Below are 21,582 nucleotides of genomic sequence, written 5' to 3'. Positions count from 1 at the left end.
AAGGCTAAGGAAGAAGTAGGCAGCACTACATCAAGTGAGTGGATGATGGTCGCCACCACCTACCACTAATATATATATATATATATATATATATATATATATATATATATATATATATATATATATATGTGTGTCTATATATATCTATATATATCTATCTATATATATATATATATATATATATCTATATATATCTATCTATCTATATATATATATATATATATATATATATATATATATATATGTATATATATATATATATATATATATATATATCTGTATCTATCTATCTATCTATCTATCTATATATATACTGTATCTCTCTCTCTCTCTCTCTCTCTCTCTCTCTCTCTCTCTCTCTCTCTCTCTAAGCCTAGGAGACCGATAATATATTTGTATAATCAAACTATTGCCTACTGTGTTTAAAGGAGTCATCAGTCATCATCATAGTCATCATCATCATCATCATCATCCGACCAGAAACCGAATGTAAGAAATTTAAGGGTAAAAGCCGCATGAGACAGCCTTTTGTTATTCTTCTGGGGACCCCCGAGGGCTTGGGGGGGTAGAAAGACCCAAAGCTAGGCAGTAGCAGTCCAGTCTGTGTCCTTAGCAGCGTTTAGACAGAAGAAAAAGTACTAAAGCACAAGGCGAGTAAGTTCAAGCCCTTCAGGTAATGCCCTTGGCGTGGTGGTGTGGTAAGCTGATTGTGTGGTGTGGTGTGTGAAGGTGGTATGGTGTATTTTATAGTGGGGTGGTGTGATAATGGTGTGGCTTTGCAAGAGTCGCTAAAGTCTACGCAGTTAGGCACCTTGCTTCCGGAAATCGTTAGTGAGAGGCAGACGGACACAGCGGTTCCAAGAGACGTTCTCGCATCTGAAAATTTCCACACACTTGTTGGATTTGAGCTTTGGCGTGTTAGACCCAAGACTTCGACCCACCATGACACCTCGGCGCTTATAAAACAGTAAAATGGGGATCACAAAGTCGTGAGTTCAGACCAAGATCGCCATGGAATAGAATGTTTAAATTTTATAGTAGATGGTTATTGCTCTCCCATGAAAAAATACAAACTGAAAACTATCATAACCACACATTTTACTTCTAGCTCCCACTAACAGTTTCGAAATTCAGAAACAGTTCATTATTGTTACGTTACTATTGGCTATTGTGCTTGGCTTCTTAGAAAAGGGATAATATATTTTTTATCTCTGCTTTTACTGATTGTTACCTGTATATAATTTCAGGGAACAAAGGGTGGAATTACTTACGCATGGATGGATCTGTTGGTTGTGAGTTAAAAATTTAAAGTGTCTTGAATAGTTAGCGCAAAAAATGAGACGTGTCCTGACGGAGATTTGTTAAGATTTACATTAAGTATTACACAGGATGGCATCACGTCACATTCTGACGCAAATGAGCGTCTTCAGCCACTCTCAACACGGTCACATGTTGTTGCTTGATTAGCCATGGCCAGTTAACGTTTCTTCTCGCCCGTGTTCCTCCCCTCCTCTCGCGCACCTCACCCACCTTTGTCCACCTGATGGCGGTAGTGTTTGAGTGCTTGCATGTTTGTGGCAGATCTGGACAGCGGGCGTGGCGGGGCGGTGTTGCGGACGGTGACCCCAGTGGATCGTGAAGAATTTCCACAACTGCCGGTGGCGGTGCTGGTAACTGATGCTGGTGGTGTCTCTGCCACGCATATCGTCACCGTCGTCATCGACGATGTCAATGACAACCCCATGAAGCCTGGGACCAAGACAGTTTACCTCTGGAAGCCCATGGTGAGTTGATCCTCAGTGTTAGTGTATCTTATGGGGAACTGTGTGTGTGTGTGTGTGTGTGTGTGTGTGTGTGTGTGTGTGTGTGTGTGTGTGTGTGTGTGTGTGTGTGTGTGTGTGTGTGTGCGTTCTTGTTCATGAACATTTTTTCCTATAAATCTCAGTCTTCATCGCATGGCAGTTCTGGCAGTGACTTACCAATGCTTTCATCAAAAGTTTCTCCATTTAGTTGTATATATTATGTTGGGGTGAAAATTTTTATGCCAAACATTTTCATTAGCTTCTTGTTCCTTCCATTCCCTAGTTCTCCATACTCCCTCTTCTTCCACATTCCCTCCTCCTCCTCTGTCTTCCCTCCTTTCCAATGCTCCTTTTGTCTCTACCATTTTTTTTTTTTTTTTACTGGAGTGTTTACCAAAGTACCGGCGGAGTGAGCCAGCTGGCCTCACACTTCGCTTCAGTTTAAAAACCAACTAGATTCGTCGTGGTAATCTCAGTATATTCCTTTGAACCACCTATAATGCCTGTCTCTACTCCGGTTTATCTACAATACTGTCACTTGTCCACCCCTCATGTTGCACCACAAACACTCCTATATAACACTTCAAGTATCTGCACAAGTATTCCTATATAATAACTCCAAGTATCTGGACAAGCACTCATATATATATATATATATATATATATATATATATATATATATATATATGTATACAGTATATATAATAATAATAATAATAATAATAATTGGTTTATTGGGTTAGCAGTGATACACTGACAATGTTCATGGGGTTCACTTAACATAGTTTATGCTAAATCTTGGACTAGACTGAGTTAATCATGTGCACGATGGATGGAATGGCGCTGTTCTTGTACCGGTCAGTCCTCGGCGCTCTGATCGGCACAAGCTTGTTAATGTGCCTTGTAGCGCAGCGTGGTGGGGGAGTGTCAGGTGGGAGGAAGTGTCGGTGACGAGGGTGACATAATAGCCCCCTCCCAAACTTCCCCAGTGCCTCCCGATGCCTCTTGGAAAGCCTTGGCAGACTCAGGGTAGTCAGGGCGTTGTCGTAGCCGTCATAGGCAGGCCCAGGATGATCTTGCACGCCCTCTTCTGTGTCCTCTCCAGCTGCTGTTGTTGTGTGAGGGTGAGCGAGGAGGACCACGCTGGGGAGGTGTACATGAGGGTAGGGAGTATGAAGGCGGTATAAATTTCACCTAGCTCCTTCGCTGTCGTTCCCAGTGACTTGAGTCTATGCAGCATGTACAGTTTATATGAGGCTGTCCTCACAATGTTGATGACGTGTTGCTTCCAGCTCAGACGGTCATCCACTGTTACACCGAGCAGCCTGGTGGACTGGACCAAATGGAGGGGATGGGCGCCCACTGACAGCTGGGGACGAGCCACGGCCTGTGAGGAGGTACAGAAGTGCATCACCACGGTCTTGGTGTGGTTGATTGTCACTTTGTTCTCCTCAGTCCACTTCTTGAGTCTGTCCAGGGTGGACTGGAGTGGCGAGTAGTCCGGCTGCCTGGTGTTGATGGGAATGCCAACGGTACTGTCGTCAACATACTTCCACCGATGCGGGGTGTCTGTGAGGGCATCGTTGATGAGGATGAGGAAGCACAGTGGACCCATCTTGGTACCCTGGGGAACCCCATAGGTCAGGGGGAGGAGGGAGGAGATCGACCCCTGATACCTGACGGCCTGCTGTCGCCCAGTGAGAAAGTCAGCCAGCCACGCTGTCAGCTGTGGAAGGAGTCCCAGTCGTATGGCTTTGTTGATGACAACAGTGTGGTCAACAAGGTCAAATGCCTTTCTAAAGTCAACAAAAGCGACAGCCAGAGAGGTGTTGCGTTTGTCCAGGTGGCTGAGTAGGAAGTCAAGAAAACTGACAAGGCAATGAGTAGTGGAGGAGGACTTCATGTTACCAAATTGTTGTATATCTATTGAGTTTTTAATTTTATCATATGCCAAGTCGAAAACAAAATCCTCGCAAATAAGGCTCGGGATAGGGGTAATGGCAATTGGTCTGAGGTTACTCAGTGACTGTGGGCCATGGATTTTGGGGATGGGTGTTATGTAGGAAATTTTCCAGTCACTGGGGCAGGAGTTTTGAGATAATGAGGCATTAATTATGGAGGACAGTGGGAGAGCAAGTTCTGGGGCAAATTCTTTGTAAATTTTGATTGGCAGGTCAGAAGGTGTAGTAGATCTGTTATGCCTCAGTTTCTTCAATTTTGTAGCTACGTTGGCCACCTGGACAGAGGGGGATGGTGAGGGGGAAGGGAGGTAGGAAGGTAGGAGAGAAGGGTCGAGAGGGGGCAGACTCTGACAGATAGAGGCAAAGTGAGTGTTAATCTCTCGAGCTGCTAGGTCAGGTGATAAGTCAGAGGTACAGGGAAGAAGAGAAGTTTGCTTTTGTAAGCCACAAAGAGCTTTGACTCTACTGAACCATTAACTGCTGTCTTGCTGTTTGAGGTAATGTAGTTTGTTTGGGTAGTAGGATGACTTGGCTGCCCTGATCTCCCTGATGACCCTGTTCCTCAGGGACCTGAACAGGACGCAGTCGGTGTAATAAGTCCTGTTGCGTTGTTTGATGAGTTGCTTGAGGCGTGTTGTCATCCATGGGGCATCTGATGTGTCCACAGAGAAATCTTTGACAGGGAAGAAGTGGTGAAAACCTTCAGTCGTGGTTGTGGCGTAGTTCTTCCACTTGGTATCTACTTCCTCAGCGTCCAAAACTTCCCTCCACTGGTGTTAAATTATCCACCCCTCATGGCAGAGTCCGGCAGAGGGCGGTGGTATCGGGTGACCCTTTGCCTTGGCATGGAGGTGTTAGGTGCCGGCGTCTACAGAATGGTGATATGGGTGCTCCGGCCAAGAGGGAGAAGAGGTCGGGGAGGGGAGTATTGCTGGGCCATATCAGTGATGATAAGGTTGAGGGTTGTTTGCTCATGGGTGGGGAAATTCACAACCTGAGTAAGATTTAGCTGGTGTAAAATTTCACTGATGTCCAGGCGATTGAAGTCCCCACATACAACCAGCTTTGGAGCAGGAAATCTCACTCATAGGGCGTCGGCAGTCTCAATGATGTGATTGGTGAGGAGGTGGGCGGTGGGGGCGCGTGGAGGGTGATACACCACACACACGATGACAGATGCAGTGTGACGGGGGTGGAGACGGGGGTTTAGCCTAACCCACAAAGCCTCAACTCCCTCGGGAATCTCAACACTGAGGTGTGAAGGATTCAGGTCGCATAACAAAACAACGCTACCCCTCCACTCCTGCAATTAACCCTGAGATGGTGAAATAACACAAAGTTTTGAATGTTACATACTTCAGGGGTAATTTGCCATGCCTCTGTGATTACCATCAAGTCACAGCCTGTAGTGCGCACTGCTTCGATCACTTCCTCCATCTTGTTGGTCAGTGAGGTTACGTTGGATAGGAGGAGGGTAGGAAGGTTTTACCATACACGTGGCACTTCACAAAGGTTGCGAGGTCTTAGTACATTTTTTGTTTTCTTTTTTCCTCTCGTAATCACAGGCACTGTGCGCACAATCCGTCTACCACCTCGTCCACCACGATTGCGAAAAAGTTCCAGGTCTTTCAAGCACTGAATCACTGAACTTGGTGGATAGCCGCATCCCCGCTTCAATTTGTAAAGTTCACTGGGTCGGTACCGGTAGATTGGAAGAGCGCACATTCTGCCACTGCACATTTAACTCAGTCATGAACCTTAAGTGCAGGGGAGGGGACTGGGTCAACAGGCTGAACCCAGGCTGCTACGAAGCGCCAAGTAACACCAGGGGCGGGAGGTCGCGTAAACACGTCCACTCGCCACCACTGTCACTCACTTGGTGTGTGTGTGTGTGTGTGTGTGTGTGTGTGTGTGTGTGTGTGTGTGTGTGTGTCTGACTCTGGGCAAAGGCTTCACAGCCTGCGCTCAAGGCCCAGTAGTCCTCCTACATACCATACGCCTCTCTGCATGTCACCACTTCGGCGCTAACATGGACCGTCCATATTGAATACATGCTAGGGCTGTCTCATACAGGACTGGTGTATTGGTATTAGCGGGAGTATTTTTACGACATGTTGGCGGGTCTTCTGGTAGATCAGTAAAATCTTCTATCTATCTATCTATTGCCAGACGCCTCAATCCCGTTCGGGGTGGCCACAAACAAATCGCCTCCACGTCGCCCTGTCCCCCGCCATTTCACTGCGCCGCTACCAACTCACACCCCCCTCTCTCATATACCTCTCCACCCCATCCCTCCATCTCATCCTCGGCCTCCCCCTCCCTCTTCCCCCCTGCACCTCACTCACATACACTCTCTTCGTCAGTCTTTCACCCTCCATCCTCTCCACATGGCCAATCCACCTCAGTGTATTCCTCCTAATGCTTCCTATCACATCCACACCACAATGCTCCTTTATATCCTCATTTGTCAGCCTGTCTCTCCATGTGACTCCACAGGCTCCTTTTAAATAACTCAATTCCACTGCTCTCACTCTTGACTTGTGTCCTTCCAGCAACGTCCAAGTTTCACTTCCATACGTTAGAGTTGGTATCACAATACTGTCATGTAGTAACTTTTTCACTTCCATGCTCACTTCCCTGTTTCTTATCACTGCTTTCAAAGAACCAGCAACCTTTCTTCCCTGCTGTACCCTTTCAAGCACTTCACCCTCCAAACCTCCATCCTTTCTCATCACACTACCCAAGTACTTAAACGTACTCACATTTTCCAATTCCTCACCATCCAACCTCGCTGTAAAAATCTTATTTCATGAAATTCAAATCCTTAAACTGTTCCCTGCCCCAGCGGGGATTTGAACTTGGGTTCGGTAGGACTGCAAGCCACCTTTCTACCGATTGAGCCACCGCCTCCCCCGATATAATAATGCATCTGTACCATCTTCATACATTTTTTTCTTTCCAACACTATTCATATTCCATTCCCATGTGTTATTCGTATCTACAACAGTCTTCTTGAGGTCCATTGCAAGACCGAACTTCGAGTCGGAGGGAAGAGTGATAACCAGAAATAATCCTCCCTCATAACTGGCTAGCTACGAATGAGAAAGGGGTGTCTGTTGAGAACAAATGAATATGAAAATTAAAGTGTTGTTTTTGTTGTTGCTTTTGCTTGAAACAGTATATGTCCTTAGAGTGAATCGACTGGGTCTGAATATTTGCCAGCAAAGTATATTTGCCCAGCAGACGATCAAGAGTAAATGGTAAGTCCGTAGACAGACGTTCCTAGAAGGTCCTTGAAAAGTAAGTGATGTAGCCAAAGACTGTCATTTACTTTGAATTCAAACGTTAGGGTTTATCGTTTGATGTTATTGTGTACTTACATTATCGGCTTCAATAACTCTGCACTTCTTGTAGCTGCCCAGTTCTTCATAATGGGGTTCAAAGTCTGATTTTTCTTGGCAGGGTGGTGCAATGGAAGCCCCGCTGGGACGAGTATTCGTGGAGGACCCAGACGACTGGGACTTGAACGACAAAACGTTCAGCTGGGTTGGCTCCCCACACCCGCTCTTCTCCCTCAACACCCACACTGGCGACCTCCTGGCGTCCAGCCAGGTCAGGGAGGGAAGGTGAGTCAGTTCTCACACTCATTGTTTATTAGTTTCAACTGTGAGAGCTGTTATAAAACGCACATAAGTTGCCTGTGTTAAAGTTATAACGAGAGCATTTACAAAGCATTAATGAGACGCAAGACATCAGTCTGTATTCCACCATTTGAAGGATGCACAAATAAGTGTAAATTTCTGTTCTTGGATTTATATCTCATACACTGTTCTAGATACTCAGCCCATAAACTAGCTAAGGCTCCTGCTGTCTGATTAAACTCCCTAAAAATATCAGAATGGAGTGCCGTACTACATTCCAGGCAGGTAATGAAGAAAAGTCCATATAACTGCCATACCATCTCACCGGTAAGTTCTTGATATGTGATACAGTGCAGGGTAGCTGTTAATGGATGTATGCTGTCGGTAAGGCCAACTTTGTGTACGTGCAGGTACGAGCTGCGTCTGGCGGTGAGTGATCAGCTGTGGGGCCAAAAGGACGTGGGTGCCAACGTGACGGTGGTGGTGCGGGTGCTACCTCCTGACGCCCTGGCTCACGCTGCCCCCCTCACCCTCACCCCCACCACACCCGAGGCCCTCACCCGGGGATGGACCCCTCAGGTAACACCACCCCTTTCTACCCAAGTTGGACTCAGCACCATTACCAATACACTTCTGCAGATGTTGCAGTACAGGAGAAATTTTGCCACCAGTAGTCTTGTTCACGTTAGAAAATAAAATGTTACTCCCTAGCTGAGCAGTGCCACCCTTTTGCATTTTTGAAAATTAGTTTTAGGGGCGGTACATAAGTATATGATCATTACATGTTCACTGTAGAATCCATTGTAATACTTAACCACTGTACTGTCAATATCAAAAGTTAGCTGACACTTCCCTCTGGCTTTGTCGATGGAGAGTGTATGAAATATATTTTCAAGCTAGCATTATAAAGCACAGAAACATACAGCAGAAGAATATCAGAGGGAAGGCTACTCTGTGATGTTCGAGGTGGAATGACAAATATGGAGAACAGTAAACAATCTATCTGTTTGTCTATCTATTGCCATAAGCCTCAATCTCGTAAGGGGTGGCCACAAACAAATCGCCTCCATGTCTCCCTGTCCAATGTCACTTCACTGTCCTGCTCCCAGCTCGCACCCTCCTCTCTCATATACCTCCCCATCCCTCCATCTCATCCTCGGCCTCCCCCTCCCTCTCCCCCCTCTCCACCTCATTCGCATACAGTGCCGGCAGGAATTATTGACAAACTTTAATCGTTGCAGTACATGACTTTTTTTTTTTTTTTTTTTTTTTTTAATCGGATTTGGAAGTTTGGCGAGACAGGGTAAGTACACTACATTCTTTTTCACTTAACCCCATTCCTTTCTTCTTCGTGTGGGTCACTGTTAGCTATGATAGAATGTTAGGGTAGGGTGAGTTAGATTTGGCTAGGTTAGTTTTAGTTTAGGCTAGGTTAGGTTAGGTTTGGTGTGATTAGGTTAGGTTGGGTTGGGTTAGGTTAGGTTAGGTTGGGTTGGGTTAGGTTAGGTTAGGTTAGGTTGGGTTAAGTTAGGCTAGGTTAGGTTGTGTTGGGTTAGGCTAGGTTAGGTTGGGTTGGGTTGGGTTAGGTTGGGTTGGGTTGGGTTAGGTTAGGTTTGGTTTGGTGTGATTAGGTAAGGTTGGGTTAGGTTGGGTTGGGTTAGGGTTCATTTTTTCCTGACTGAATATGTTTTGCTTTTAATATGTCTTTCTTAACGAACACAATTACCCTCTTCCTTACTTCTTTATTTCTAAGGTATTTTTATCAGTATCCTCTTATTTACGTCATACTCTGCTTTGTTACGCGTTGCCTTATACCTTCTTTCTGCCTTCAAATCATGCCCGCTGAATCATGGCTGAATAACTTCGTCTTGTGTCTGACAGAATAGAATACTTAGAGTTGTCCTGGCCTAGAGAGGAATAATGGTGATAATATTAACACACTCAAGCTCCTAGATCTTACCCCAGTACAGTACAGTTGTCAGGTGCAAGATAGACGAGAATACAGGAGTTGACTTAATCATGACGGGGGGTAAGACTGTTGGCATTCGGAGTGGTGTCACTTATCACTCATTTCCGGGTGACGTCATTTTTAGTTTATTCTGGCTCTACCAGGTGATTCTATTCAACTTCGGAAATTATTCCGGTATCGAAGAGGCTTATTAACATAATATCCAACCCCTCCGGATCGAAAAGTCTATTCAAGTCTTAACAAGTTAAGCACACTCAGAGAGCGCATACCTCCGTCAACGCCTATACTGGAGAACAGATCACCACAAAAATTTTATAAACATCCTCCTTGGTCCATGACCCACAGTATTTCACTAAAATTCATCCATAATTCTTTTTAGATATCTTGCAGGCAAACAAAAGTCCTGAAACGGAACTTGCACTCAGATCGTCACCAAAGTTTGGTAAACTCTTCCCGGGCACATGACCCACATATCCACAAAATTTCCATGAAATACATCAATAACTTTTTGAAATCTTATGGACAGACAAACAAGCAAAAGACAAACACGGTTGAATACATAACCTCCTTTAACTTCGTTGGCGGAGGTAATGAAACCGTCACATGATAAGAATGTAGAGCTACTGAAAAGGACGCCCTAGAGCTGAGTAGCTTGACATACATACATGAAAATGACGCCAAACATCCTCTTAAAGGAACCCCCATATTGGGGTTAGCCTTGATATAGTTTGTTTCTCTGGACTGGAAGTTAAACCAGGTGCCAAATCCAGCTAGTTTATTCCCAGTTGTTGCTGGAAGCTGTTGAAGAAAAAAAATCTCAAGTTTGTAATAGGATTTGTAAGTGTGAGAGTTTCAGCTTGAACTTTGACTCAAGAACTTGTGGCTGAATGTGTCCTGCCCAGGAGCGATGATTATGTGGATATTTACTAAGCTTGTTGCCTCACTTCACTTTCTTGCTACTGCCTACCATACTCAGTCAAAAATCAGTATTGTCTCTCATATTCTCTCTGGTCCATTTGGTGAATAAGAAAAAAATGTGAACTTGCTAAAACAGGAAGACGTCATTAAATTAAATAAACAGTAAATGCGATCAAAGGCGCTAACATATCCCAGAGTTCATTACTTACGTAAATACGTGTACTTGTTTGTAGTCGCAGCTCATATGAAGCGAATGAATCACCGAATAAACAGGCTAGAAGGCCGTTCGAATCAAACTGGCTCCGTACCGTAAAAGTACGATTGAAACCGAATAAAACCCTTGCCTATAATGTAGTGGTTGTTTTGGCGTTTGATGTTTTTTGTGCGCGTCTTATGGTGTTTACTTGCCCGTCGTAGTTAGTTTGGCGGCTCGAAAAGTCATTTTGAAGGTCGAAATAAGAAAAGTAATATGAGAAGGGGCACTCAGTGGAGCACATTTCTCCGACAAGGGCAACGTAATTTCCAAACCACTCTTCATAATGGGTTAGGTTTCTCATCACTGATTAGGGTTTCACAAAAAATGTTTTCGGGATCCAGAATCTGTAATACGATCCGGATCGGTCCCAAAAGTTAATCGATTGTTCCCTGGGACATGGCTATCTACCCACCAAATTTACTCCAAATTTCTTTTAGTTTTTGAGTAATCCTGCTAACAGGCAAACTAACAAACAGGGATGAAAACACTATCTTTGTCGGAGATAATAATATTATGTTGTGCAGTGTCAAACAGAACAGTAAGACAAAGCTGCAAGGGGACCCGAAATCTGCTTCACTGTGATAACCCTAACATCGTATCTTACTGCTGGCCAGTATAATTTGAAAGTTCCAAAGCACTGAAGAATTAATGAGGGCCTTATATAATGTACACACACCAAAAAAAGTATGGTTACACCTACTGCACGATACAAACTGACACCACGAATGAAACGTTTGATAACTGCCTTCCTCCAACCCTACCGAGACAGCTGGATTGTTCAGTACAAAACTCATCGGACCTCCCTGTAACGGTACTTTTTTGAGTGTGTGTACACACCCAAAAAAGTACAATCCAGCTGTCTCGGTAGGGTTGGAGGAAGGCAGTTATCAAACGTTTCATTCGTAGTGTCAGTTTGTAGTGTGCAGTAGGTGTAACGATACTTTTTTTTGGTGTGTGTACACGCTGCTCTAAGCTGAATAAAAGGGTACTTTCAGTTAAATAAAAGCGCCCATATATATATAAAGTTTGATCTGTAAAATACCTTCGTATAGTGGGGGTTAAGAAATTCCACTTCGTCACTCCCAGGAATACAGCGCATGGCATCATAGTCGCATTTTATATACCGTATTAGACTCCTAGAAAGTTGTATCACCATCATCCTTATTTTCGTAAACGTATTTTCCACTTTGGCATGGAACAGATCAGTTTAACTTAAGTAGAAGTCACTGTTTAGTTCCCAAATTCTACCAACACCATTGCGTCTTGCTCTGTTTAAATCTCTTTTGGGGTGCATGAACGAAATGAAAAAGCCAAATACCATACACACTGGCCCTCCCTCGTACTGTGGTGGGGGGGATGGGGGAAGAGGGAGTTAAGCCACCTGCCCCCTCCCCTTGTTATAGTTTTTTATCGGTTTTTCATTGGTTAGCGTATCCATTTTGCGCATGGAAAAGAAAAATACTGTAGTTTCATTCTCGAGCCGGTTAGACTGGTGGACTACTGTAGTTCCCCCTTTACATTGGTCACTGAGAAGCGACAGTGGCACGTACAGTTCATTAATTTAACATACATATATAGTAACACTTAACAGTCACATCAGCCAGAACTGATTCACTGTAACGGGTATTCACCTCTCATATTAACCAAGAACCAACACTTACACATAGCAGCAGTTAACTCGCATATTAGAACTTCCCAACACATTTTCACATATTAAAACATCCTAACACATTCTCCTTCAAAGCGCTCCAGTGTGTGGTAAGTTAAGCACATGTAGTTAGCGCAGTCATAACCGCTGACACTGCATGTTGGCTGCCCTCACTATAGCATCACATTGCCTTAATGTTTTGAATATTTAGCTGAAATGTGTTGGTAGGGCAAGGCTGGAGTAGATGAATATAATTATATTATATGGAAGCATTTACACGCGATGTTTATTAGTGTCGCTTACATGCAACATAGTTTTGTTTTCAAATAAAAGACATATATACGTGACGCATACTTTAAAATAAATAATAATAGCAACAACAACAATAATAATATAGTAGTAGTAGTAGTAGTAGTAGTAATATTAGTAATAATAATAATAATAATAATAATAATATTAAGAAGAAGAAGAAGAATAGAACAGCGTTAAAACCTACATATATCTTATAAATTTATTGAAAACAATCAGGTGCAGTCTTGGTTCATTAGTTGGAAATCCTAGTAGTGTAAGTGTATTATTGACCAGCAGTACACAAGATGGCAGGATCCAGAACACAGAAAACAGAGATGAGCAAGTATGAGAGATAGTTATAGTGCTCAGGTGTCAGAATTTCCTGGGCCTGGAGTAGAGGTATGCAGGGAGGGGGCGATAAGGGAGCATATAGCGAGGAAGGCAGTCGTACACACAGCAAAAAATGGACTCCCCCTTTCTCCTCTTTCTCTTCCTGCATATACTCGTACAACTTCCACTCTTGATGAAAGCTTTTATCTGTATAATATCATCTTCCTCCTCCTGCTGATGCTGTTCCCGCCTTTTTGTGCTGCTATTGTTGCTGTTGCTAATTACACTTTTTCTACTACTACTTTCCTCCTCCTCCTCTTCCTCCTCCCAATAGCTATTCCCTCGTGTTATATGTTGGTTCCTACAATCCGCCCTCTTCAGAGCTGTCTGTCCATGACGTCGCCCTCCACGAGCCCAGCGTCGCTCGGATATCTGTTTCTTTTATTCTTTCTCTTTATTTCACTTAAAACTAAATACATAAACACAGCCTAGCATCTTTATTCCCTTAGCCTGATTCTTACATCCTCAAGTTATCCGTGCTAGTTGACATTAACACCCTCCGCCACGGACAGTCAGTTATACGTACGGGCTCATTATCTGGATCCTCTGAGGCGGATGAGTGCAAAATTGACAAAGGAAAATTAGAGTTCATACCTCTTCCAGTCCACGACGCCATGGAAGCAGTTGTTTGCTTGTGGTCGACGGGTGTGCTTGGCCTGATAAATCAAAGTTCAACAACAAATAATAACAACAACCTTATTACTGTACGGTAGATTTTCGTTCAGTGTAAAGTCCTGGTTGCAGCTTTCCATCAACCAGGGGCTGGGTAGAGGGTGAGAAAAACTATGGCCCACGAGCATAAATAACTCACCTTCTTTAGAGTAGAATCTCGTGTCTCCTGACTGATCCCACCTGAAGCTGTGAACACCAGTGAAGGGAACTGCTCTTGGTTGGTGTGTTGGGTTCTTTTTTCTTTTTGTTTTCTTGCATTGTTCATTCTGGAGTGCAGCCCCTAGAAAGTCTGTGGTGATCTAGTGCCATTGTATTGATCCATTTGTCAAAGAACATTCTCTGTCCCGTGTCCAGAAACATAGATAGTAACCTCCACTCTGGCAGTGTATGATGTGTTTTTCCTGTCGATGAAGGGCTTTCCGTCTACAATGTGTAGGAACAGTGCTATCGATACACCTTTGCAGTGTCTTGGCAGTGAGATTAAGCACTTCCACTTGTTGGATATTTCTCTCTCTCTCTCTCTCTCTCTCTCTCTCTCTCTCTCACACACACACACACACACACACACACACACACACACACACACATTTTTCTTGCCGTCCACTACATGATTTCCGTGAACGAGGAGCGACAGGTAGAAAAATGAGACGAAGTTTCTGCTGGTCACCTATAAAAAGCCTATTATAATTATGGACCTTGTTTAATCAGGCACAATTTTTTTTTTTCCTTGAGGGGTAGGATTATCAGTCAGTGTGAAGCTCTAACCTCCCCTATCATCACCACTCTTCCGCCAGTCTCACAAAGAACACCGAATTATGTGATGATGATGAGTTTTCTGTTCCACGTTTGTTTCATTGATTTTATTTTTGATTTGGTTCTGCTCTTTATACTTCGCCCACCTCATAATGCGCTCAATATACTTCTACTGTTACTACTTTCACGCCTACCTTCTACTAGTGCTACTGCTACTCATACTCCTTCGCTATTTCTGCTACTGTTACTACATCTACTATTCCTCTTAATTCTCTTCTACTGTAACTGCTTCTTCTACCATTCTACTTTTAATGCCTCCGCTTCTTCTACTGGTACGCTTACAACTTCTACTCTGTCATTACTAATCATACTTCACATTTTAGCCGTGTTCCTGTTTTTTTATATAATCTACGTGTGTATTCCTGTTTTCAATGTACGCCTTCCTAGCTCTTCCCTTCCCAGTACTTAATTATTTTACTGATATCTCAGAAATTTACCCACCTGCATAAAGGATGGTATAGGAAGTTGTGATCCACGTTCTTAGGTTTAGTGATTGTTTTTTTTTTTTTTTATTACCTCTCTTCTCTGTTTCTTGTCTTCAGCTTTATCCAGTTAAGTTGAAAATGTTACTAAAACCTGCAGTGGATTTCTCACTTATGGTCTTCTTATGTCTCACTGCAATTTTTAAGTATCTTAAAGTATTCTGTTTAATCCGGCGTCATTCCTGTCCTTATTTCATTATACTTACCATCCCCAAAACTACCCTTGTCATTGAGAAACATAAATTTTGGCCTCATTAGCCCGTGTCACTTCATTTTAGTGTTTAGCACCCCAAAAAATTCACCATGATCTCGCTTGTGTAGTTCATGGTGTGGTGCTACGCGATGTGGACGGTGCTCACCATAGTCTTACTCTCCTTCACCCGCTTTGCCTTTTTCAAGAGCATGTGAAGGGGTACTAGAGGATGGTTGGCTAAGATCCCCGCCCCCTCTGCCTCACCCTCTCCTTCGCCTTCGTCAGTGTCTTCAAGAAGGTCATCATCGTCACAGCCCTCATCCTCTTGTTACTGGAGGTCATATGAAGGGATGGGAGTAAGGGAGGAAAGAGACAAAACAGAGAAGGCCCCCTCTGGCTCACCCTCTCCTTCACCTTCGTCAGTGTCTTGAAGAAGGTCATTATCACCACCGCCCGCATCCTCTTGTTACTGGAGGTCATACCCACGTGAGGCATGAAGGGATGGGAGTAAGAGAGACAAAACAGAGAAGGCGAGAGGGAGAGAGAGGGAGCTGTGGGGGTCGTGTGGGAGAAGGGACGAGGTGAGGGGGGCAGAGATCATATTCTACTGGACTTAACCACTTCCTCTTTAGCGACAGATTTTGCTGATATTTCATGGCTCGAACTCCTCTTATTCTTCGTCCGCCTCCTCTCAAAGGCCCACATCCTCGTCGGGTAAGGAGGCTCCCTAGCACCTCTTCCTTAGCGATTTATTTTTTGGATATAACTAGTTTGTATGTTATATATGTAGAGTACAATAATGTTTGAAGGACTTGTATAACAGAGTAGGACAGTAAGGTGCAAAAGAAAAATAAATCGCTTGGGAAAAGGTGTTAGAGCTTGTTTACCTCCTCATGTTGTCTATACTTCCTGTTTACCTCCTTCATGTTGTCTGTACTTCCTGTTTACCTCTGATATTTATTTTGATTGGTGCTGCTACACCTTCTCATACTGTGCTCTTTCGTATTACTACTCCTCCTCAGACTGTATTTTTCCTGTACTGCTATTACTACGCCTCATACTGTACATTATCCCATACTTATTTTGTTATTTATCCTCCTCATACTGCCCCCTTCCTTTTCCTGGATTTCTTTTTTATAAGGCCTGGTACTCATATTCCTCACACTCTACTTCTGCTCCTCATACTGCTAGTACTACCCCTACGTCTTGTCCCTACTTCTACTATTTTCATTCCTATCTCTTCTACTTTTACCCATGTAGCTTATCCTATTGGACTCCTCCTGCCTGATGTGAACACCGATTAACTGAACTGCCCGTGATCGATGTGCTGGATTTTTCTTGATATTTTTCTCACTTTTTTATCTGTTCTTCTTGTGTTAAGCCCCCAGAGACCCTGTGACGCAGCGCCATAGGGTACAAGTTCGTAATGTCAGAGAACGCCCGCTACCCCTGCTTAAAAACACCTGAGCACTGCCATACCCTTCCCGCGTCCTCTGATGTCTTAACTGATACGTAAATGATGCGTTCAGGGGAGAAGCAGGGCTGGCTGTATAGAGAGAGCATTGCACAGTCCCCGCAGCATCGTCCCAGTGAGGTTATGCACTTCCTCTTGCCAGATTCACACCATAACTCCCTTTCGCCAGTCGCTTTATGTATGATTTGACTCCAAGACGGCGCCACAGACAGTGTTGAGAAGACTGTTGTAAGCATTTCGTTGGCATGGGAGTCGTTCATAATTATCTCCTTTGCCTAAGCAATTTATTTAGCACTAGCCGAAAAATTTCCCCCTCCGGGCGGATTTTTTCGGCTAACTCCTGCGGAGGGCTGATTGGGCCTTCGGTTAATATACCAAATGTAACTTTTCAACATACAATTAATCCTAATAAATTATGTACCAAAACACTCCCTGGATCATGCTGATTCAGATTATGTACAGTATCATATATGAGGGTAGACCCTAAGGGAGCCGAGTTTATAGGTAACAAACATACCAACACTCGCCTTTATTATTATAAATATTACACATTAACCTTCTCTTATATATTACCTATACTTTCTAATATCAGTATACTTTGCATCTGTAACATACACTCGAATATAAAGGTGTAAATGGTAAAATATGTCGCTTAGGCAGAGGTAACACGGAGGCGCCTAAACGAACGAGAATATCACCCAATATCTGATGCTTGTTGCAATTATCAATACTGAAACTGCCACCTTTTGCCATGTGAAGCAGGGTTGGCAGCTGCTTCTAACCCTTGACCTGTGCTGTGCTGCTTCATGAGGTTTATTTTTGCTATGATGTTTTTTCCTGTCACGTTTCCATTTTTTTTTTTTCGGGGGGGGGGGGGGGTTGGTACAGTATTTACCCAAATTTTGAGCTGTTATTAGCTTGCCAGCATTCTCTCATCCGTGTTATTACTATTATTATTATTATTATTATTATTATTTTATTTTATTATTATTATTATTATTATTATTATTATTATCATCATCATTTTTATTATTATTATTATTATTATTATTATTATTATTCGTAGTAGTAGTAGTAGTAGTAGTTAGTAGTAGCAGTAGGTATTGTTATACTACTACTACTACTACCACTACTACCACTATTATTACTGCTGATATGTTCCTTTCGTTAAGAACTCGCCTCTTCCTGCTGCTACTCCTGCTCCAGTTTTTCCTACCACACTTTCAAGTACTTCTCATACTACACATAAACATACCTCACCTACCATCACCGGATTAATAGTAAGATGCCAGGCTCTTGTCGTATGGTTTTCACTACTTATTTCATCCAGTAAATTCGATCTCCTGTCAGTGTACTTTGCCCTGTCAGCTTCCATGCCTCACTTTCTCACACATTCATTAACCACATCACCTTCGTTTTGGTCCACCACCCCCTATACATCCTTCAGACTCACTCACGTACACCTTCACCACCACCCAATCTCATCCAGTCTTTCACTATCATTATAACGCCAAGGCAATCTCAGTATCCCTCTTGTTAACAAACTTTCATACTCCTTATTCCTCACCAGCCACATTATTTCTTATGTCCTTACTACCCCCTTCCTTCCCCCGTCCTTCCTCCCTCCGTTGTAAAACTAATTTGTAATTACTGAAAACTTGTTGGACTGACTGTCGGATGCATAAATGTGAAGTTACTTGTGGAATAAATTTGTGCCCATCAGGTGGAGCCAGGATTCCTGGAGTTTGAATGGTGGGTGATTGTCAGTGTGGCCCATCACTTGGACAGACTTTAGTGTCTCATTATGTTTTTTTTTTTTTTTTTTTTTACCTCACCCAAGGGTTAAATGGAGGTCTGTATGATGATAATAATGAAGAAAAATGTTAAAAAATTAGTACGGTATTCATTATCCGTTTGGGATCCCCGATTGGTCGTGTGCCTGGGAGTCTCGATAGCGTAGTTGTATGAACTCTTAAGGCATGGTTTGACTGGTTCGTTTACCTCGCTCGCCACCAGTCTCGAGTGGCGTAGTTTATCGTAGTTGGTTCTGTATTACCGCTTGCCACCAATCTCGATAGCGTGGTCTTAGGTACTTATAAGGAGATAGGGAAATCGATTATGGATAGCTTAGCTCAGCCAGAATAAAGTAGTTAGACGTAGTGTCAACGAGGTGCGTTACAGCACTCTTGTGTCATGAAGTTTATTGCACACAGTTATAATAGTGAGTTACAATGTGGCGGAGAGTGACCCTAGTGTTCGGACCTTCTCTCTAGCCCTTCTCTCCCCTTTCTCTGATCATCGTGTTATCTGGCCTACTCTCCAAGCCCTTCTGATCTGAAGGGAAGCTCTCCGACATCATATACAGCTTGGAGAGGATGTGTGTGTCTGCCAGATTTCCTTTCACGTGACTAACCGCATAGGGCTGGTTACTCCACGTGTTTGAATACGTCATGAAATTCTTGGTCGTCCGGACTACGAGGAAGTTTGAGATAAGGCCCTCTCCCACTTCGGCGAAAGTGTGGAAGATAAAGTCACGATGTGTCAAAAATCCCTAATCGTGGGTATTCGTCATCAAAATCTTGTCCATTCGTGGCATGGCGCCGATACGTCGCACGAGGTGGAAATTTGTCGTGGGGGACCACGACGTTTTCATGCTGCATGAAAACGTCGTGGCCCTCCACGATTTTGTAAAATTTCGCAGATTAGTTGTAAACAACAAGGCGACGCCTCGGCGACATCGGCGATTACCCTGCGTATAAACCACGTATGATCGCCGACATCGGCGAGGCATCGGCGGTGAAAAAAAACGTTGAGATGTCATACGGTCATACGGCGAAGCGTCGGCAATGTATCGGCGATGCATCGGTGAGGTTAATACGACATAGCCTACGTAAACCGTACGATATGTACCGGGTTGTGCGACAGTAATATTTCATCTTATGAATGTCGGTGATATATCGCCGATATTTCGCGGATGAACCGTCGATTAATCGCCTTAAATACGCTGATGACGGCGAGGCACCTGCGATGGCCTCGGCGTTTTGTCTGCTAGGAGTGTGCGATGCATTCGCCGACACATCGACGATACATCGTCCACAGCACGCCGCCGTTGTACCTTTATCGCCATTGAGTCGCCATTAAAAAAACCGTTAAAATTTGAATTTAGAATAATGCTTGTGCATTACGCCGACATATCAGCGATATGTCGGCTACTAGTCGCCAGTTATATCGTATACTCTGCCGAGGTTTCGGCGTTTTGTCGTACTGGTGTCGCAGGTATTACGCCGACACCACGATTCTTGGTCAGAATCGTCGACACATCACCGACTTCAGCCACGATTTTCATCGTGGCTTCATAGTGCCTATTTACGCCGAAGTGGGAGAGGGCCTATACATCATATGGTTAAGAATTCTTGATGATCTGGGACAACAAGGTTGTGGATATACATTATGTGAACTGACATTCGTAGTGAGAAACCGTGTACGTCTCCAACAGACACTACATCCTGTACATTGTGTTTATGAGATATATACTAATGCCTGTATAATGCCTACAGAGGATCTGACGCTGGTATACTGTAGTCCAGATCATTCAGGCCGTCGAACACCACTCTATGTCCCTGGCGGTAGTTAAGTAGGCGAACAATATAAAACTTCGACTGTCTCTACGATTCGATCCGGAAGTAAATCAGCACAAACTGGTTTGACGCCCGAGATCTTTGTCATTTCAACCAGGCCACTGAGGCGCATCATGTTATTACTTTTCATAATTTTGACTTACCTTAAAGCTCTTTGGGATTTGTTGTAGTATTAACATAGTCTGTTTCTTCTCTGTCTCCTCATATTCTCCTCGTCCCTCCCTGCTCCCTCTCTCCTCTGTGTGTACTGTACATCCTTCCCTCCTCCTTCCCCTTCTGTCTCAGCCCCTCCCCACTCCCTCCTTTTTCATCCTACCTTCCTTCGTCCTTTCATTCCTTTTCCTTCAACCTCCTTCACCCACCTTTCCTCTCCCATCCCCTTGTCCTTTCTCTCGCGTCCCCGTTCCTGCCCTCTCCTTCCCCCCCTTTCACACTCCGTCCCTCCCCCTCTCTCTTTTCTTCTCCCAGCTTCCCCCTAATTCACCCTCCTTCACACCTTCCCTCCCCCTTACGTCTCCTTTTCCTCTGTTTTTTCTCCTTCCCCTCCCTTCCCTCTTCTTCACCCTTCTCTCCCCCACCTCCTGTCTCCCTCCCCCCCTCATCCTTTTCCTTTTACAGATAGCAAGTGATGTTACCCACGATTTAAACCTCCTCCGTAAGGTGATGCATTTTTAATTATTCATGCCACCTCCATCCAATTTTATCCAGCAAGGGAAAGACAGCGCTTAGTGAAGGAAGTACCAAAAACCAGCCAGTTCGAAGTCTGTCTCCTGAGTTGAATAAAATCGTCTAGAGATAGTGTAAACACACACACACACACACACACACACACACACACAGAAAAAAGCTGGTTTGTACTCGGCACTCTACGATTTTATCCTAAGTATTTTTTTTTTCTTTAACCCTTTGAGATTCAGTGTCATTATTGTTTTTACTGCTGTGTCCTCACGATTTTCTTTCGTTTAGGAGAAATACACTGAGATGGTTTGGCCATGTGGAGAGGACGGAGAGCGAGAGACTAACGAGGAGAGTGTATGTGAGGTGGACGGGGGTTGAGGGAAGGGGGGGGGACCGAGGATGAGATGGAGGGATGGAGTGGAGAGGTATGTGGGAGAGGGGGTGAGCTAGGGGGGCAGCGAAATGACGGGGGTTAGGGCGACAAGGAGGCGATTTGTTTGTGGCCACCCGTAAAGGAATTAAGGGATCTGGCAGTAGTTAGATAGACAGGATATTTTTCGATCTGGAGAGTTAGGTATAGTCTTCATTTAACGTTGGTAGGCATTGATCTTAAACCTTTTACTCTCTTCTGTTGTCACATGATGAAGGATGGCTGGAAAAATAAGAGACGACCACATTGAAGACGTTAATTATCTTCGTACCGTCCTTAGCCATTCATCTTCAGTTTTCTCCATTCTTGTATGTAGTAAAGAGGGT

At 43.9% G+C, this 21,582-nt stretch overlaps 2 pseudogenes; one reads left to right on the top strand and one right to left on the bottom strand.

Annotated features, from left to right (window-relative positions):
- Positions 1 to 21,582, top strand: part of LOC145410793 (putative neural-cadherin 2) — a 92,964-nt pseudogene that overhangs the window by 51,119 nt on the left and 20,263 nt on the right.
- Positions 3,525 to 4,703, bottom strand: LOC145411362 (uncharacterized; annotated as a pseudogene).

The sequence above is a fragment of the Coenobita brevimanus genome, chromosome 11 (genome assembly GCF_032717465.1).
Source record: "Coenobita brevimanus isolate Jiangsu-jjx chromosome 11, ASM3271746v2, whole genome shotgun sequence".
NCBI lineage: Eukaryota > Metazoa > Arthropoda > Malacostraca > Decapoda > Coenobitidae > Coenobita > Coenobita brevimanus.
The sequence above is the reverse complement of the archived record's forward strand: the minus strand, read 5'-3'. Positions and strand labels throughout refer to the sequence as shown.